Below are 19,104 nucleotides of genomic sequence, written 5' to 3'. Positions count from 1 at the left end.
AGTTAGTTCATAATAGTCAAATGAAACAATTCAACTTGCATTAATTCCTTTTAAGCACTTTGCTTCTTAACCTGAAAAGTCAAAGTCAAACTCAAACATGAGTAACAAGACCACTAGGACAAGCCTAGGGTCCAAAGGATGGAAAAAATGTAAAACAGCGAGTGAATCATGATCAAAGTCAAGATAATTCAAATAAGAAGAGATCCCAATTGGTCTCACATCCAAACTATGCACTAATTCCATTTTATGCACAAATTAAGACAAAGTGAACAAAGTTGAATCACATATGAACAACCAGAATGATTTCATCCAAACAAATATCAAAACAGCTCAATAAATTCCACAAAAATTATATCCTAAACAGAGGACATTCAATGAGCTACACGTCAATTTTCATGCCATTTGGACAAAAGGAACAATGGGAATTAAATCAACATGTTAAGGCATGCAAAAACACAACCAAATTAAGTCACAACATGTACACCAACTTCAATCAATGGTAAAACAGTGAGATCAAATTAGAAATGAGTGGGACCAAAGCCAAATTAAAGCTAAACATGTTAGGAAGCACTCCATCAATTTTCATATTCATAGGATAAGGGATGAGTATTTAACAAGACATGTAAGTTTGCTACTCAAGAAACAATCCAAAAATGCTAAACAGCAATAAAAAATCCAAATCAATTAGAAAATGGATCAATTAAATCCACAAAAATTCAAGGTGAAACCTAACATATACATTGTATCTCATGCAAAAAATCAGGGCCATCGGCCTAAGGTAAGCATGAAAAATTAAATCATGAACTCAGCATAGCATAGTGTGACACATATTGTCACACTCAAAAAGATTAAATCATATCTATCAAACCAGAGATCCAAAAATTACAAATTATATATCAAAATCTCCAGGAGAGAGTCAAGAATCATCATATGAAATTTCATTAAATTTGGAGCTAGCATGATTATTTGGTGATTAAAATGGTAAAACATATGAATATTGCACACATGTCAAAAAATCAATAAGCCATTCTAAAATTCTACCAAGCACAACTTAAGTTTCTATGCCTAAAAAATTCTAGAGAAAAATTGGGATCCAACAAAAAAACTCCCATCTAAATTGGACTTAAATTGAATTTTATATGAATTTTATAAGATTTGTTAATATGTTGAAATAATTATTTGATTGTTAAATGAATTAATGAATTTAATTAAGTCTGCAATGGCATTTCCGTAAATAACCTAACGTGGTACAGCCTCATTTATTGCGTGGCAGCTTCTGGTTGGCCGGTTTTGGTGGGAAACAAGTTTTCGAAAATGGCCATGCCTGGAACGGATCTACACGGTAAATTTCCAGAATCTACTTTCTTCATCGCGTGCGTCTTCGTGTTCTTCCATGTGCAGCTACGGTCATGAGCAATCTTGCACCAAAATGCGCAAACGATATACCGATTTCTTCCTCTTCCAACGTAGATCGCGATTATGTCCATGAAATCGTCTAAAGATTAACGTACAAAAAGATCTAATCGAAAGAAGTTTCACACACAAATATTCAGATCAACATATCTAGCTCCATACTTAACGGAATCGCGCGATTCAAATTGCAGAATGATCTATGTTCAGCGATCTATCTAAGCCATGCATTGATTTCAAGAATTAAAGGTTTCGAGATTTCACCTTCTTGGAGTGCAGCCGCGGAATCTTCGCGTTTCTGGCCTCGATTGTTGAAAATAGATCGTAATTGATGATTATGAAGATGAATGATGATGATTTCGCAGCTCAACGATGCACGGATCAGTGGAAAATCGTAACTGCCATGTGAGAGCAAGCTTGTAGCAGCTGGAGTTTTTGCTCGATTTACACCTCCAAATGCTTCAACAGAAGTTCAATATCACCTGCATATGAAGAATCCACAAAGAAATCGCATAGAGGATCAAAGATTCTTGAGAAAATTAGAAAAAAAGTGAATGTGAAAAGTGGAGAAAGTGAGAGAATTTTGGAGTTTTTTTGTGATGAATCTGAAAAAGTGATTATCCTCCCTGAATTCAGTTATAATTAAGCTTATATATGATTGCCTAATCCACTCTTAAATCATGATTAGCACAAAAATGATGATTAGCAAAATGAGCACATGTAAGCAATTTGGCCTTTTTGCCCTTGGATGATTAGAAGCAATGTAACAGTGATTTTTCACTTTGGACAAGTCACAATTTTCATTTGGAAGCTATTGGAATTGGTCCCATGCCAAAATTCCATGTACTTTGAGTTTTGGACCATTTTGCCCTTGCATTTTAATTGGTTCACTTCAAAAATGACCTTTTTATGTGAAGGCTTTTGGCAAAATGTGATGATGGATTATGAAAGTACATATCAAATGTGGTTTTCTCAAAAAAGAACCATCCAATTTGGTCATTCCATGTGAGAGTTATGCCACTTTGAATTTGGGCATTTTCTGAAATTGATTTGATCATATCTTGCTAACCACACATGGGAATTGAGTGTTCTTGGACTTTTTGGAAAGGTGAGAACAAGATCTTCAACTTTCATGTTGAAAAAAATTTCATTTGAAGCTTGTATGATGAAGTAATTTTGAGGAGAAAAACTTTCCATTTTTGGCAGGTGAAAATTACAGGTCATTTCCATTTTTGGAAACTTTTTGTCTGACCTCAAATCCTTCAACCTTGATCTTTGAAATGTCAAATGAGGCTTGTATGGACATGAATGAGGTCTTTCTAACCATCTCACACCCTCCAATCCCTGATTAAATGCACAGTTGACCACAGTTGACTAAAGTTGACTTTTCTATGGTTTTGGTGGACTGAGCCAAGTTCTGATGAATTTCAAGCCTCTACCACATGAGATCTTGATCCAAAATGATATCACAAGTTATATGAACTCTTGATGAATGATCATGGTGCCCAAATTCTTCAAGAATGGTCACCATCCAGCTCAATGGCTGATTTTGACTGTTTGACTGATGATTGCTTCATCTGCAAGAAACATGGTTAGATGACAATATTTTTGTACTTTTGGTTAGTAAACATATGAAAAGCAATGATATACAAGTGCAACACATGCTTGGTGATCAAGAATCACACTCACAAGGGAACCCACCCACTAGGAGGGAAGCTAGGGCATGCAATGATCCTTGAGGCTATGATATGATATGATATGAGCCATGAGGGATCTTAGGGCCAAAATTGGGGTCTTACAGATGCCCCTATTTAAGGTCATTCTAGCCGGAGAAGTGAAGTTTAGAAATCTCCATATCGACGCGGTAGAATGGGCTTAAATAACAGTAATGAGACAAATTTTGGTCCCTAAGAGACCTCATGATGCAAATGTATGCGTGTAAAAGACACAAACTCTGTGAGGAATATGGTTCGCACAGAAGAAAAGACGATCCATCGGAGTAATACACTCACCAGGAACAGAGACTCTAACAAGACTCTCATTGGGATTCTTATTGGGGATAATAAAAGAAAAAGAATGCGTGAGCAGGACACGACTTCAATTTAAGGAAAACAAAACTGACCTAACGAGCGCAAGACACGACTCTGATTAGGGGATAACAGAAATCAGACTGGAGACCTCACTAGGGAAGTAAAGGACTCGAGACGGGGGAAAGAAGCAATTCCACAGGAAAACACTTCTATTGGAAAGACTCAAGCTGACTCAAAAATGTGTGTACTGGGGATAACACCAATACGGCAACACAATTAGCAACACAACTCCGCTGGGGAAATCTAGAAAAAGACTTTCCAGGGGAAGGCAAGGATGAGATGTTACCGGTATAAGGGCAACAAACTCAGGAAGAATGAATATCTAAGACCGGTATAAGGGTGAGAGATATCAATCAACCAACATCTGAGAAAGACCTAAAAAAGGTATATGAACTCAGGGAAATCTGACTCCACAAGGGACCAAGGTCATAACAGGGAGCAGACAGGAAGGAACACCAGGGATACCGAAGTATATAATAGGTGACCGACCGAAGACGTGAATTGGTATATATGCCAAAACACTCATCATCCTGAAGAAAGTTAGAAAAAAAACAGACTTGTTTATAGGATGGATATTCAATTCCACAAGGAATATGAATCTTACTCTACGGAGAAAACAATCAACAGATTGATCCAAGAGTGCATGAGACATATTATTCATTACCGGCAGACCGTGAATAATATACTCGAAAAGGAAGAGACACCAGAGATACCGAAGCATATAATAGGTGACTTACCAAAGACGTGAATTGGTATATATGCCAAAACACTCAACATCCGAAAGGAGGGCTTGAAAAAGCAAATCGACTTACAGGATGGACATTCGAATCCACAACAGGAAAACGAATCTTACTCAACTGGGGACACAAACCCAAAGAGTGCATGAGATACAATATCCATTACCGTCAGAACGTGGATAGAATACTCGCCTGAGATATATCATCTATCACCGGCAGACCGTAGATAATACGCTCGCATGGTAAGAAACACCAGGGATACCGGTTACTGGGTATATAATAGGTGATCTACCGAAAACGTGAATTGGTATATATGCCAAGACACTCGTCATCCGAAACACATACTGGTTAAAGGATGGGTATTCGATTCTACAAAGAATACGAATCTTACTCTACTGGGGAGGATCAACAAAAGATTCCAACCAAAAAGTGAAAGAGATATATTATTCATTACCGGCAGACCGTGAATAACATACTCGAAAGGAAAAGACACCAGCGATACCGAAGTATATAATAGGTGACTAACCAGAGGAGAGACAATCGATACCAAGCATCCGGGTAAACGACAGACAACTCAAAAGGATAAATTGCAAGCATCCGGCAATTATCCGAAACAAATATTCGACTCCGCAAAGGGAAATAACGAATCTTACTCGACTAGGGAAACACAAAAGGATTCGACTGAAGAGTGTATGAGATATATCATCCATTACCGTCAGAACGTGGATAACATACTCGCATGGAAGATTACCCACAACCGGTATAAGGGTTAACAAAGGATAAATCGACCGAAAAGAAAGGCATTGGGATACCAAACTAGGTATATAATGATGACCAAGCAAAAGGGAACAACAATCATTACCAAGCAAACGGGTGAATGAAAGGCGATCCGCTGGGAATGAATTGCAAGCATCCGGCAATTATCCACAGGGACTGGCTGGGGATACATTGATAAACAACCAATGATCCGGGGAACAAATCACTAGCAAACGGTGAAAAGACCCACTGTCAACTTCAAAAAGGGATAACATTGCAAGCATACGGCAATGATCCAGAAGACTACTTGCTGGGGATAAATTGCTAGCATCCGGCAATTATCCAACAGCAAAGAGATAATATCAACATCGAACAACGAATGAAGATAACCACAAGGAGTAACTGTCATCGGTTAGGATGAACAACAAGGTTAACTCTGCAAAGAGGAGAAATTAGGGTTTACAACTACCGAATACGGGGTAGTAGCCATATTCTGGTGGGAATAACCACAAATTAGGGTTTACATCTATCGAATATTGGATAGAAAACCAACAACTCCACGTGGGGATGGAACGAATCACAAATCCGCACGGGAAACAAAATAGGGTTTATAACAAACCACAAACTGTTGGAGAGCAGGCAAATGGGATTTACGACTACCGACTACTGGGTAGCGACCAACAACTCTTGCTTGAGGAATAAAAGGTATATAACCACAAATTCCACCAAAAAGCAAGGAACATAGGACTTACAACTACCGGTATAAGGGTAGAGGCCCGCAAAATCCACTGGGGATAAATGAATTAATGCCGGTTACTGGGCAAACCATTCATTTCTTCCACAGGGAAGCGCAAGAAACAGCTGACAAAATGCCAATTCGGGATTGATCCGAAAAGACAGACTGAATCAAAACACACCCTATGAGGATATAACTCAATAGGAAAATTCATCCCAATATATGTGTTGGGAGGAAACGGAAGAAACCGTCATCCACGAGGACAATCTCAGTGGGGAACTGCAGGAGGAAAAAAAACAGACACTTTCTGCTTATGGGGCTGACTCTATATGGAGAGATTTAGACACCCGACATCTGCTTGGGAAGATCTATAAAGAGATCTATGAAACCCATAGCAGGAGAACGACAAACAAACGATATATGGCAAAAAATGCAACATGAATATCTGAATGTTTTATGAATATGCATGAATATGCGTGATTTATGTTTGATGAATGCTGACAAAACAGACAATTCTAACACAACAGGTCCAGGAATCAAACGTCCGGTACTATACTTCCAGGGGAAAAACCAACTGGAAAGCCAATCTGCTAGAGATCCACGTGCTGTAAAGCAAAGATCTGCGGGTACTGCAGGGGAAGCAGAGGCAAGAGAATCTGCAGGGGATCAGCATCAACTGAGAAACAAGAGCTCATGGCTCAACCAAGAACTGCTGCAAAAGCAACTCCAAGCAACTCCGGGGAACAACCCACTGAAGGAGAATCACCCGAGTAGAATCTAACTGCACAAGCAACTCTACTGGGGAAAGCTGTTAGCTATTCTCTCAGGGAACAACCCACCGAGGGAGAAAGCACCACAAGTAGATTCTGCAACAAGCCACTCTACTCGGGAAGAACATACATCCGACGGATCACACAAGTAGACTCTGCAAATAGCCACTCTACTGAGGATCAAAAGATAATCAGGAAATCACTCCAATCTTTGGGATGATAGAGCCACCAACCAACCCTACTGGGGATTGAGATAGCTTTCAATAGGCAAAAACTGCCACAACAACCATTCTGCAGACTAAGCTGGGAAAAAACCATGCTGAGGAGAAACACAACAACTCTGCTGGCCACTGCACTGAGGAGAGACTACTGCTGGAGAAGAACACGAAGTCTTCAACAACATCTCTGCTCACGACTATACTGGGGAACAACCCCATCAACAGCTCTGCTTGCGACAAATGCTGAGGGAAAAGCGGTAAAATACCGGGATATCAACCCAACAACCACTGAATCTACCACAATGAGAACAACCAATGCTGGGGAGAGGAAACTGCCGGAGAAGAAAACTGAGTCTTCAACAACATCCTCTGCTTGGGGAACAACCCTAACAGCAAAGCGGGAGAAAGAGGACACAACCAAATGCCAGGAATATGAACACATGTCTTACCTGTTGGGAATCATACCACCCTCGGGAGAGCACTGAGACATCCCTGAGTATCCTTTTGTCATTGTGAATATTCACTTTGTTTAAAACAACAATTTTGAAATTTTTTATTTATTTAAAACAATGACATTTTATCAATTAAAACATGCAACACATTTGTCGAATTGAAACAAATAAGAGTGCAAATAATTGGATAAAAGCTCAAATTGATTTGATGGGATGGTAGTCTGCAAATGGCAAGACTCCATAGATCTGTACAAATTTGAAATTAGTGATATATATTGGAAGAGGGCTACATTGAACATAATGATCCTTTCTCTACCAATTTGAATCTCGATGTATTTGAAGCTTCAGTTGACGACGAATCGAGAATCCTCTGACGAAAAGACAGCTGGTGAACAGAAAGTCTTGTCAGGATGCAGTTACTTGCCTGATCCCTAATTTTTGCCTAGATTGCCCCAGGGTGAGGTACTCAATCTAGCGGGGTGCAAATATATCTTTTTTTATCAAGTCTCTAACTTTTGCCTGGATTACCCTTGCGGGTTCCCCACCGAGACGCTCATTTTTGCCTAAGCCGCCCTTTCGGGTTTTCAACTTAGCGAGCTATTCTGTTTTTAATTTGCATATACTTTTTTCTTTTAGGCAAGGTATTTCTTGACTGCATCTGAATTCACAGGACGAGTGAAATCCTCCCCATCCATTGTTGTAAGCATCAAAGCTCCGCCTGAAAAGTCTCTCTTAATAACATATGGACCCTCATAGTTTGGAGTCCACTTGCCCCTGGAATCGGGTACGAAAGACAAGACTTTCTTGAGCACGAGGTCACCTTCTCGGAACACACGAGGCTTGACCCTCTTATCGAATGCTTTCTTCATTCTCTGCTGATATAACTGACCATGGCACATGGCGGTCAATCGCTTCTCTTCAATCAAATTCAACTGGTCATAACGACTCTGAATCCATTCAGCATCAGTCAACTTGGGACTTGAGGGTATAATTTTCTTTCATTCTTTTGAAGAAATCTTGAAATTTTTTTGCTGATTTTTGATTTTTTCTTCTTTTTCACCCTCTCTCTTTTTTCATTTTTTTTTACATTACATTTGTAATGCCCCAGTTTGACTGTTTTGCTGATTCTCATGATACAGCTGAATGAGCTTCTTTCGTGCTCAAGAAGGCGGGTAATCTCATCAGGAATCCCCTTCAACATCATCTTCCTCTGCCTCAAATACAAAGAATTCAAGATTGGGAGATGGCGTTGGATCATTATGTTCAATGGGTTTAGAAATCCCTGCATAATGATTCTAGATAATGAAAAGCTTTTGAATTTAAACAAGCAAATCATTTATGCAGATGAAAAGATTGTTTTCTTGTTTTTCAGGGTTTTTTGTGATCACTGATTTCATGCAAAAAAAGCAAAAAGTGAAAACAAATGGAAAAACAAATGTTTAACAATGCATTAATTGAATGAAAACATCATTGTATTAAATGCTGCCAACAATGTCATCACTTCTCCTTTTGGCATGGGAGAAGGGTTTTAAACAAAGTGAACAATTACTCTGATCTATGGATGACTGTAGGAACATCTACAGCGACCCAATTGTGGCAGACACCACCAGGTATAACGAAATTGCTCGTATCTTCCGCATCCTCTTCCAAGATGGCAGCAGCTTCTTCTTCAGGTTGATCATCATGGATGAATCCTCCACTTGTGAACAAACCTTGCTCATTGAACGCCCCAGAACAGTAGCCAATGCCAGCCCGGGATCTATTGATCAGGAATAAATCCATCAGCAACACTTAGTCTGGCAAATTCTCCCTTGAGTTCACAACTCTCTTGCTCAAAACGGTCCATCAGTCTGGCAGAGTGGGCTCTGGTATAGTACCGGCGAAGTGCGTCTTCAAAATAAATGAAGATCGCAGGGTCAGACCACAGGACGGGAGACCGGAACAAAACACCCGCTTATGCAAATGATGCATGAAGTGTTTATGCATATGCTTATTTTTTATTTCAAAGGAACTCGAGGGTTTTATTTGCAAATTTTGAAATATTTAAGCATTTTGATCATATATGAGAATATCTCATCAGATATATCAGGTGAAAAAATTTTCCCGGTTTTTTCCATGTTTGAAAACTTTTGCAAATAAACTCCTTTGAGTTCCTTGAAAATTTTCTTTTTATCTAATGATATGGATGTAGATGAATGCATGAATGCATGAATGCAACAATCACACTCAAGGATCAATCAAGTCACACCAGACAAAGGTCGTGGGAATGCTCATTGTATCCCTAATATCAATCATCCATTTTGGTGGATTTAGGTTTTCACCTTATCAACACCCAAGTTCCATTGATATTAACGGTACATGAACCGGCTCTGACATCCTTAATATCAATCATCCATTTTGGTAGATTTAGGTTTTACACCTTATCAATACCCAAGTTCCATTGATATTAACGATGTTTGAACGACTCAACCACGAATCACGGGTTTGCTGAGAGTCACGAGCATGGAGTCTTGGTTAAGAACCACCCAAAGGGAATGTACTAGGGTTTAAACCTGCCAGACATGTTCTATCAGAGGTTCCCATAATCATCGTTCCATCTTTCGGATATTATCGGAGGAACGAATACTCGTATTCCAAAAATATTCTCAAGAGAGACTCTTATGAGTGTAGTATCGCGTAACAATCGCATCAGATCTTACATCTGAACGACTTCCGCACTACGTCCTAAAAATAGGCCAAGATGGGTTTGGTAAACTAAGGTCCTTGGCTTCTAAGGCACATGATTGAACGAATAATGCCTAACCACAAATGACTTGTGTGACATTATCAATCCAACATGACCTCCACCAAGTGAATGGACTCGCAAGTCGACTGGCTAAGGAATACTCCACACCAGTCAACAAGACTACGCCATTCTCCTATCCTAGAGTGCACTCGAGTTCGGGTATAGAACTCATCTCACAGAGATCACCAAAGCAAACAGCAATTGTATATCAAGCAATTCACACATTACAATCAATACAGTTATCCCAAATTGTACAAAAATATGTCAAATAACAAATAATAATATATCATACAACAAGGGTGAAAAGTAGGCAATACCACCAAGGATGTAGATCCCCAGCAGAGTCGCCACTTTTCTGTAGCGGTGTATTCGTCGCTATATGATTTATTGATTAAACCATAAGCAATGTATACAATGAATCGAGTCGCCACCGCACTTTTATTTATCCTAAGGACTGGTTAAAAAGCGAACAAAAACCTAAGAAGTTTTACACGTAGAAAACTAATGAAAGATCAGAGAGTCTGGGTAAGGGGTAAATTACGCAATGGGAAGGTGTTAGGCACCCATCACGTCCTAGGTACTCCTAGGGAGCCCTTTTCACACTTGTTGTATAAAAAATGTTTATTTGTTTTTGACATATCGTGCAAACATGAGTGGGATGATGAGAAAAGAATATACATGTTAATTATTTTTGTGTTCGAACGGATGAACCCGTTGCCTACGTACCTTCCATCAAAGGTAAGGATCAAAACGCCGTAGTTCGGCTAAAAACTTCCAAAAGTTAGTGGATTCAATTTTAAAACATAAGCTCTAAGGTCTTACGTTACCCACGGGAGAAAACTCAACCTTAAGAAACAACAAGTCCACCATGTGAGAAAAGCTTCAACTTGCTAGTGAGGGGTTAACCCTATAATAAGCAAGGAAGACTTACAATTCAATCAACTAAGGACAAATAGGTGAGATTAATATCAACCAACTAGGGTAAATCAAACCTATAGCTAATGTATGAAAACTTAACAAACATGGACAAAGCCACAAAATCATTTGAATGAGTGAAGTTAATTGATTTGGATTATTTACAAAGTATGGTCAAAGTATGATTAAAGTCAATTCAAAATGAAGTATTTACAAAAATGAAGTTTGGAAAATCATGGACTTAAGGTCCAAGTTTCTAATTTGAAAAGAAGTGAGGATGTTTGCACAACATGTATATACAAGTTTGAAAAGTCAACAATGTGAAAAGGATTTGAAACAAAGAGGATGGATGATGGAGTGTAAAACTTCCTAGAGGTTCACCTCTTGAAATCATATAGAAGATGATTCAAGTGTGTCCTTTGGAATGAGGGACAAAGCAAGTTAATAAAATAAAAGACAAGGTGATACCGGATGCCACTCAATGGTCTTACTCCAATCTCACACAAAAGCGGATACCGGATACCAATAAATGGATTTACACCAATCTCCTGAAATAGAACAATGATACCGGATGCCAATAAATGGTCTTACTCCAATCTCACAAAGCAAAACAAAAACAAAACATGGAAGTCAACTGCCAATCTATCTGGACTTAGGTTAACCTCCACATATGATCATAGGAAAACAAATGCCAAATTACATGGGCTTACAATGAATCCTCACATACAACAACAAGCTCAATCAAAGAGCAAAGAGGATATGAGTGACCAATGAAGTGGTCTTACACTCTATCCCTTCCATGTCATAGGAACAAAAGCCAATCAATATGGACTTACAATTGTCCTCAATGGGAAAACATCAATGTCACAAGGACAAATGAAATGATCATGCACTAATGGCAAACAAAGATGATAAATGCACAATGGCAATCAATGATAGTAAATGCACAATGGCAAATCAAGTAATCATGTATAAATGAATCAAGTAATCAATCACATAAATTCAAGTAGCACACACTATAACCATTCAATGAGGCTCAAGCAAAAGGGTGAGGCATTAAAGCCAACTGGAATAGGGTTAAAGTTGCTCTTAACCTTGCCATTGAGGGGCTAAGGTGAAGCAGATGAAAGGATATGAGGGGTGTGCCTCATGACTCTTATCTCTGGTCAGAGAGAGTATTGAATATCAGAAGGGGTGGGAGTTCAGAAAGATGGAACTCTCTCCACAAATTAGACTCGATAGATCTTGGGTTTGAATCTCAATGCTACAACCATGTAATGGGAGCAAGGAGAAGACTCACAGAATAGTGGGAGATAGGCTACATATCTCTTATATCCACCAATTGCCTTATTTAAAGGACTTTACCTGCTTGGGGACAAACATAAACAATCACAAACATCGCCTCTTAAGGAGGACTTCAGACAGTTGCCTGGCTAAATAACAAGCCAGGTCTTCCAGACTACATGGAGACAAGAGAGTCTACCTCAATGTAAATGCTATACAAGCAAAGCAATGCAAGTTCTCAAAAGAACTGAGCGACTAAAGGGTACCTGAAATCAATCAAATATAATCAGCATCCCAACATAAACTCAAAACAACCAACATAAGAATCAACAAACAACATAATCAAACAATGCAATGTGCATAGCACGAAGCTCAAGTGAACCAAGCACCCTACAACACAAACAAGTTAGTTCATAATAGTCAAATGAAACAATTTAACTTGCATTAATTCCTTTTAAGCATTTTGCTTCTTAACCTGAAAAGTCAAAGTCAAACTCAAACATGAGTAACAAGACCACTAGGACAAGCCTAGGGTCCAAAGGATGGAAAAAATGTAAAACAGCGAGTGAATCATGATCAAAGTCAAGATAATTCAAATAAGAAGAGATCCCAATTGGTCTCACATCCAAACTATGCACTAATTCCATTTTATGCACAAATTAAGACAAAGTGAACAAAGTTGAATCACATATGAACAACCAGAATGATTTCATCCAAACAAATATCAAAACAGCTCAATAAATTCCACAAAAATTATATCCTAAACAGAGGACATTCAATGAGCTACACGTCAATTTTCATGCCATTTGGACAAAAGGAACAATGGGAATTAAATCAACATGTTAAGGCATGCAAAAACACAACCAAATTAAGTCACAACATGTACACCAACTTCAATCAATGGTAAAACAGTGAGATCAAATTAGAAATGAGTGGGACCAAAGCCAAATTAAAGCTAAACATGTTAGGAAGCACTCCATCAATTTTCATATTCATAGGATAAGGGATGAGTATTTAACAAGACATATAAGTTTGCTACTCAAGAAACAATCCAAAAATGCTAAACAGCAATAAAAAATCCAAATCAATTAGAAAATGGATCAATTAAATCCACAAAAATTCAAGGTGAAACCTAACATATACATTGTATCTCATGCAAAAAATCAGGGCCATAGGCCTAAGGTAAGCATGAAAAATTAAATCATGAACTCAGCATAGCATAGTGTGACACATATTGTCACACTCAAAAAGATTAAATCATATCTATCAAACCAGAGATCCAAAAATTACAAATTATATATCAAAATCTCCAGGAGAGAGTCAAGAATCATCATATGAAATTTCATTAAATTTGGAGCTAGCATGATTATTTGGTGATTAAAATGGTAAAACATATGAATATTGCAGACATGTCAAAAAATCAATAAGCCATTCTAAAATTCTACCAAGCACAACTTAAGTTTCTATGCCTAAAAAATTCTAGAGAAAAATTGGGATCCAACAAAAAAACTCCCATCTAAATTGGACTTAAATTGAATTTTATATGAATTTTATAAGATTTGTTAATATGTTGAAATAATTATTTGATTGTTAAATGAATTAATGAATTTAATTAAGTCTGCAATGGCATTTCCGTAAATAACCTAACGTGGTACAGCCTCATTTATTGCGTGGCAGCTTCTGGTTGGCCGGTTTTGGTGGGAAACAAGTTTTTGAAAATGGCCATGCCTGGAACGGATCTACACGGTAAATTTCCAGAATCTACTTTCTTCATCGCGTGCGTCTTCGTGTTCTTCCATGTGCAGCTACGGTCATGAGCAATCTTGCACCAAAATGCGCAAACGATATACCGATTTCTTCCTCTTCCAACGTAGATCGCGATTATGTCCATGAAATCGTCTAAAGATTAACGTACAAAAAGATCTAATCGAAAGAAGTTTCACACACAAATATTCAGATCAACATATCTAGCTCCATACTTAACGGAATCGCGCGATTCAAATTGCAGAATGATCTATGTTCAGCGATCTATCTAAGCCATGCATTGATTTCAAGAATTAAAGGTTTCGAGATTTCACCTTCTTGGAGTGCAGCCGCGGAATCTTCGCGTTTCTGGCCTCGATTGTTGAAAACAGATCGTAATTGATGATTATGAAGATGAATGATGATGATTTCGCAGCTCAACGATGCACGGATCAGTGGAAAATCGTAACTGCCATGTGAGAGCAAGCTTGTAGCAGCTGGAGTTTTTGCTCGATTTACACCTCCAAATGCTTCAACAGAAGTTCAATATCACCTGCACATGAAGAATCCACAAAGAAATCGCATAGAGGATCAAAGATTCTTGAGAAAATTGGAAAAAAAGTGAATGTGAAAAGTGGAGAAAGTGAGAGAATTTGGAGTTTTTTTGTGATGAATCTGAAAAAGTGATTATCCTCCCTGAATTCAGTTATAATTAAGCTTATATATGATTGCCTAATCCACTCTTAAATCATGATTAGCACAAAAATGATGATTAGCAAAATGAGCACATGTAAGCAATTTGGCCTTTTTGCCCTTGGATGATTAGAAGCAATGTAACAGTGATTTTTCACTTTGGACAAGTCACAATTTTCATTTGGAAGCTATTGGAATTGGTCCCATGCCAAAATTCCATGTACTTTGAGTTTTGGACCATTTTGCCCTTGCATTTTAATTGGTTCACTTCAAAAATGACCTTTTTATGTGAAGGCTTTTGGCAAAATTTGATGATGGATTATGAAAGTACATATCAAATGTGGTTTTCTCAAAAAAGAACCATCCAATTTGGCCATTCCATGTGAGAGTTATGCCACTTTGAATTTGGGCATTTTCTGAAATTGATTTGATCATATCTTGCTAACCACACATGGGAATTGAGTGTTCTTGGACTTTTTGGAAAGGTGAGAACAAGATCTTCAACTTTCATGTTGGACAAAATTTCATTTGAAGCTTGTATGATGGAGTAATTTTGAGGAGAAAAACTTTCCATTTTTGGCAGGTGAAAATTACAGGTCATTTCCATTTTTGGAAACTTTTTGTCTGACCTCAAATCCTTCAACCTTGATCTTTGAAATGTCAAATGAGACTTGTATGGACATGAATGAGGTCTTTCTAACCATCTCACACCCTCCAATCCCTGATTAAATGCACAGTTGACCACAGTTGACTAAAGTTGACTTTTCTATGGTTTTGGTGGACTGAGCCAAGTTCTGATGAATTTCAAGCCTCTACCACATGAGATCTTGATCCAAAATGATATCACAAGTTATATGAACTCTTGATGAATGATCATGGTGCCCAAATTCTTCAAGAATGGTCGCCATCCAGCTCAATGGCTGATTTTGACTGTTTGACTGATGATTGCTTCATCTGCAAGAAACATGGTTAGATGACAATATTTTTGTACTTTTGGTTAGTAAACATATGAAAAGCAATGATATACAAGTGAAACACATGCTTGGTGATCAAGAATCACACTCACAAGGGAACCCACCCACTAGGAGGGAAGCTAGGGCATGCAATGATCCTTGAGGCTATGATATGATATGATATGAGCCATGAGGGATCTTAGGGCCAAAATTGGGGTCTTACACATATGACCATCCGAGACCTACACCGTTGAATGTGGCTGGGCCTTCAACCCTCCCTACCCAACGTGTAGAGGAGTTGAGAGAAGAAGACCTTTCACGTGCTTGGATCCGTGAAAGAGAAGAATTGCTTCAACAGCTGAAGGAGAATGACGCTCTGATTGAATTTCTCGAGCATCGGGTGATCGACGATCCCAACGACACTTGGAGTTCTCTGCTTCCTCAGTCTTCCAAGTTCTGGAAGAGGAAGTATGATCAGCTTGCGAAAGAGAAAGCGGACATGGAAGCAGCCTATGAGAGAGAGATCAAGAAGCTGTGTACTTCTCGTCTTCCAGCATCCCGAGCTATTAGGGATCCATAGGATGTTATTCACCTTTTCTCTTTGTAATATGATCAAAATGCTGTATTTCTTTGTTGAATATATTGAATGAGATATTTTTCCATGAGAAATTAAAATGCTTAAAAATTCAAATTTGCAAATAATACCCTAAGGGTTCCTTGAAAACAAAATAAAGCATATGCATTAGCATTTCATGCATCATTTGCATAAGCAGGTACCTTGTTTCTGGTCTTCTTGCCCTAACTCTGCGTTCTTCATTTATTTTGAAGACAAGCTGACTCACCGGTATTATACTCGAGCCAATTCTGCAAGAGTTATGGATCAGCTAGAGCAAGAGAACCGAGAACTGAAGGAAGAGGTCGCCAGACTTGGCGCTCTGATGGAGTAACTTCTTGCTGCTCAGAATCAACCTGCTCAACCGCCTGCAACTCCTGTTCAGAGGACGGTTATTTCAGAGGTCGCTGCTTCGACTGTGCCAGCCAGTGCTCATTTTGTGCCCAATGCAATGCCAGCCGGGTTCCCTTGGGGTATGCCTCCAGGTTTCATGCCTGATATTCCCGCCCCAACTTTTGCTCATATGCCGGCATCTAGCCCGGTCCCTGTTGCTGCTCCTCCTGTTGTGCATACCATACCGAGGGTAGACGACACCATCTATCATTCCGAGCCGTCTGAGGGCCCGGATGTCAATGAAAAGATGGACGCTATGAACGACCAATTCCTTGAGCTGAGGAAGGAATTGAAGACCCTCAGAGGTAAAGATTTGTTCGGCAAGTTTGCTGCCGAGTTGTGCCTTGTTCCAGGTGTCAAGATACCGATTAAATTCAAAGTGCCTGACTTTGAAAAATATAAGGGGAACACCTATCCACTTGCTCACCTGGTCATGTACGCCAGGAAAATGTCTACTCAAACTGATAATGATCAGCTTCTGATCCATTATTTTCAGGACAGCCTGTCCGGTGCTGCGCTCAGATGGTACATGAGTTTGGACAGTGCTAATATCCGATCCTTCAACAATCTTGGCGAAGCCTTCGTCAAGCAATATAAGTACAACGTTGATATGACTCCTGACCGTGATCAGCTCAGGGCCATGTCCCAGAAGGACAAGGAAACATTCAAGGAGTACGCCCAGAGGTGGCGAGAGCTGGCTGCTCAGATTACTCCCCCGCTAGAGGAGAAAGAAATGACTAAGATCTTCTTAAAGACTCTTAGTTCTTTTTATTAAGAGCGGATGGTAGCAAGCGCTCCCTCTGATTTCACCGAGATGGTGAACATGGGGATGCGTCTCGAGGAAGGAGTCCGTGAAGGACGTTTGGCAAAAGATGAGAGCTCTTCTTCTAAACGATATGGGGCGTTTAAGAAGAAGGACGGAGAGGCACATGCTGTGCAGTCTCATTCTAAATCTAAGAGACCCTCTGTTCAGAGGAAGCCAGCATGGCATAACAACAATCAGCACCAGGTGGCTCATATAGCACCTGTTTTCCGGGACAATTACCAGCCTCAGCAACATCAGCAATATCAGCAGCAGCAACACAATCAGCAACAATCTTCTCAACAGTATCGTCAGCAACAATCCCGTCCACAGCAACAGGCCTACCAGCCTCGTGGTAGCACCAGTAATCAAGCCAACATGAATTATGATAGGAAGAAGATCAGTTTCGATCCGATTCCTATGTCGTATGCAGAGTTGTATCCCTCTCTAATGGAGCGGAAGCTGATTACTCCAAGAGATCCGCCGGCTATACCGGTCAACCCTCAGTGGTGGTATAAGCCTGACCTGCACTGTGTCTATCATTCTGGCGCTCCGGGCCATGATGTAGAGAACTGTTTTCAGCTGAAGACCAAAGTGCAAGATCTGATGAGGTGTGGCATTCTGAGTTTTGAAGACTCAAGCCCGAATGTTACAAAGAACCCATTGCCCGCGCATAGGAAATCTGTTAATATGGTCCAGGGATGCCCTGGGAAGTACAAAGTCAAATATGTAAGCCATATTAGACGATCGTTGGTCGAACTGCATCGGTTGCTGTGCCAGTACAGCCACATGGAGCATGACCACGACAAATGCCGCATCTGCTCGGTTAATCGTCTGGGTTGCAATCAGGTACGAAGAGAACTCCAAGAGTTGCTGGATGAGGGAACGATTGAGATCCTCCAGAATCGCAATGTTGATGAGGATGAGCCGGAGGTGAACGTTATTTCACCAGTGTTCAAATTTCCCGAGCCTGTTGTTATTCGCTATGATAGCAGCAAGCCGAAGGTTTCTCCGTCTTTGGTGATTAAGCCTGCAGGCCCCGTGCCGTATTCTTCTGACCGAGCCGTGCCGTTCAGATATAACCCTGTCGCTGTGGAAGATGGGAAGGAAGTGCCGTTGCCTTCAACGTCTGTCACCAATATTGCTGAGGTGAGCGGGTTGACCCGTAGTGGTCGCGTGTTCTCTGCGCCTCCCAAGGCTCCTGCTGTTTCTGATTCTGTTGAGCGTCCTGTGGGGACGGCTGTGAACATTCAGAATCCGGCACTTGATGTTGCCAGACAACCCTCCTCCTCTGTACGAAATACTCCCGCTCCTTCAGTTGGCCCGAGTTGCATTATGAATGAAGAATCTGATGAGATGCTGAAGCTCATCAAGAAGAGTGAGTACAATGTTGTAGATCAGCTTCTACAAACGCCATCCAAAATTTTCGTGTTATCTCTACTGTTGAATTCAGAACCCCATAGGGAGGCTCTGCAGAAGGTTTTGGATCTGGCATATGTTGATCACGACGTCACTGTTGAACAGTTTGATGGTATTGTTGCAAACATCACTGCTTGCAACACGTTGAGTTTTTGTGATGCTGATCTCCCCGAGGAGGGAAGAGACCACAACATGGCTTTACACATTTCCATGAATTGCAAATCTGATGCCATGTCCAACGTGCTGGTGGACACTGGATCATCTCTGAATGTATTGCCAAAGACCACACTCTCCAAGTTGTCATATCAAGGGCCTCCCATGAGGCAGAGTGGGGT

This window comes from Lathyrus oleraceus, chromosome 4, assembly GCF_024323335.1.
Source record: "Lathyrus oleraceus cultivar Zhongwan6 chromosome 4, CAAS_Psat_ZW6_1.0, whole genome shotgun sequence".
NCBI classification, from domain to species: Eukaryota; Viridiplantae; Streptophyta; class Magnoliopsida; order Fabales; family Fabaceae; genus Lathyrus; species Lathyrus oleraceus.
This window is presented reverse-complemented; position numbering follows the sequence as displayed.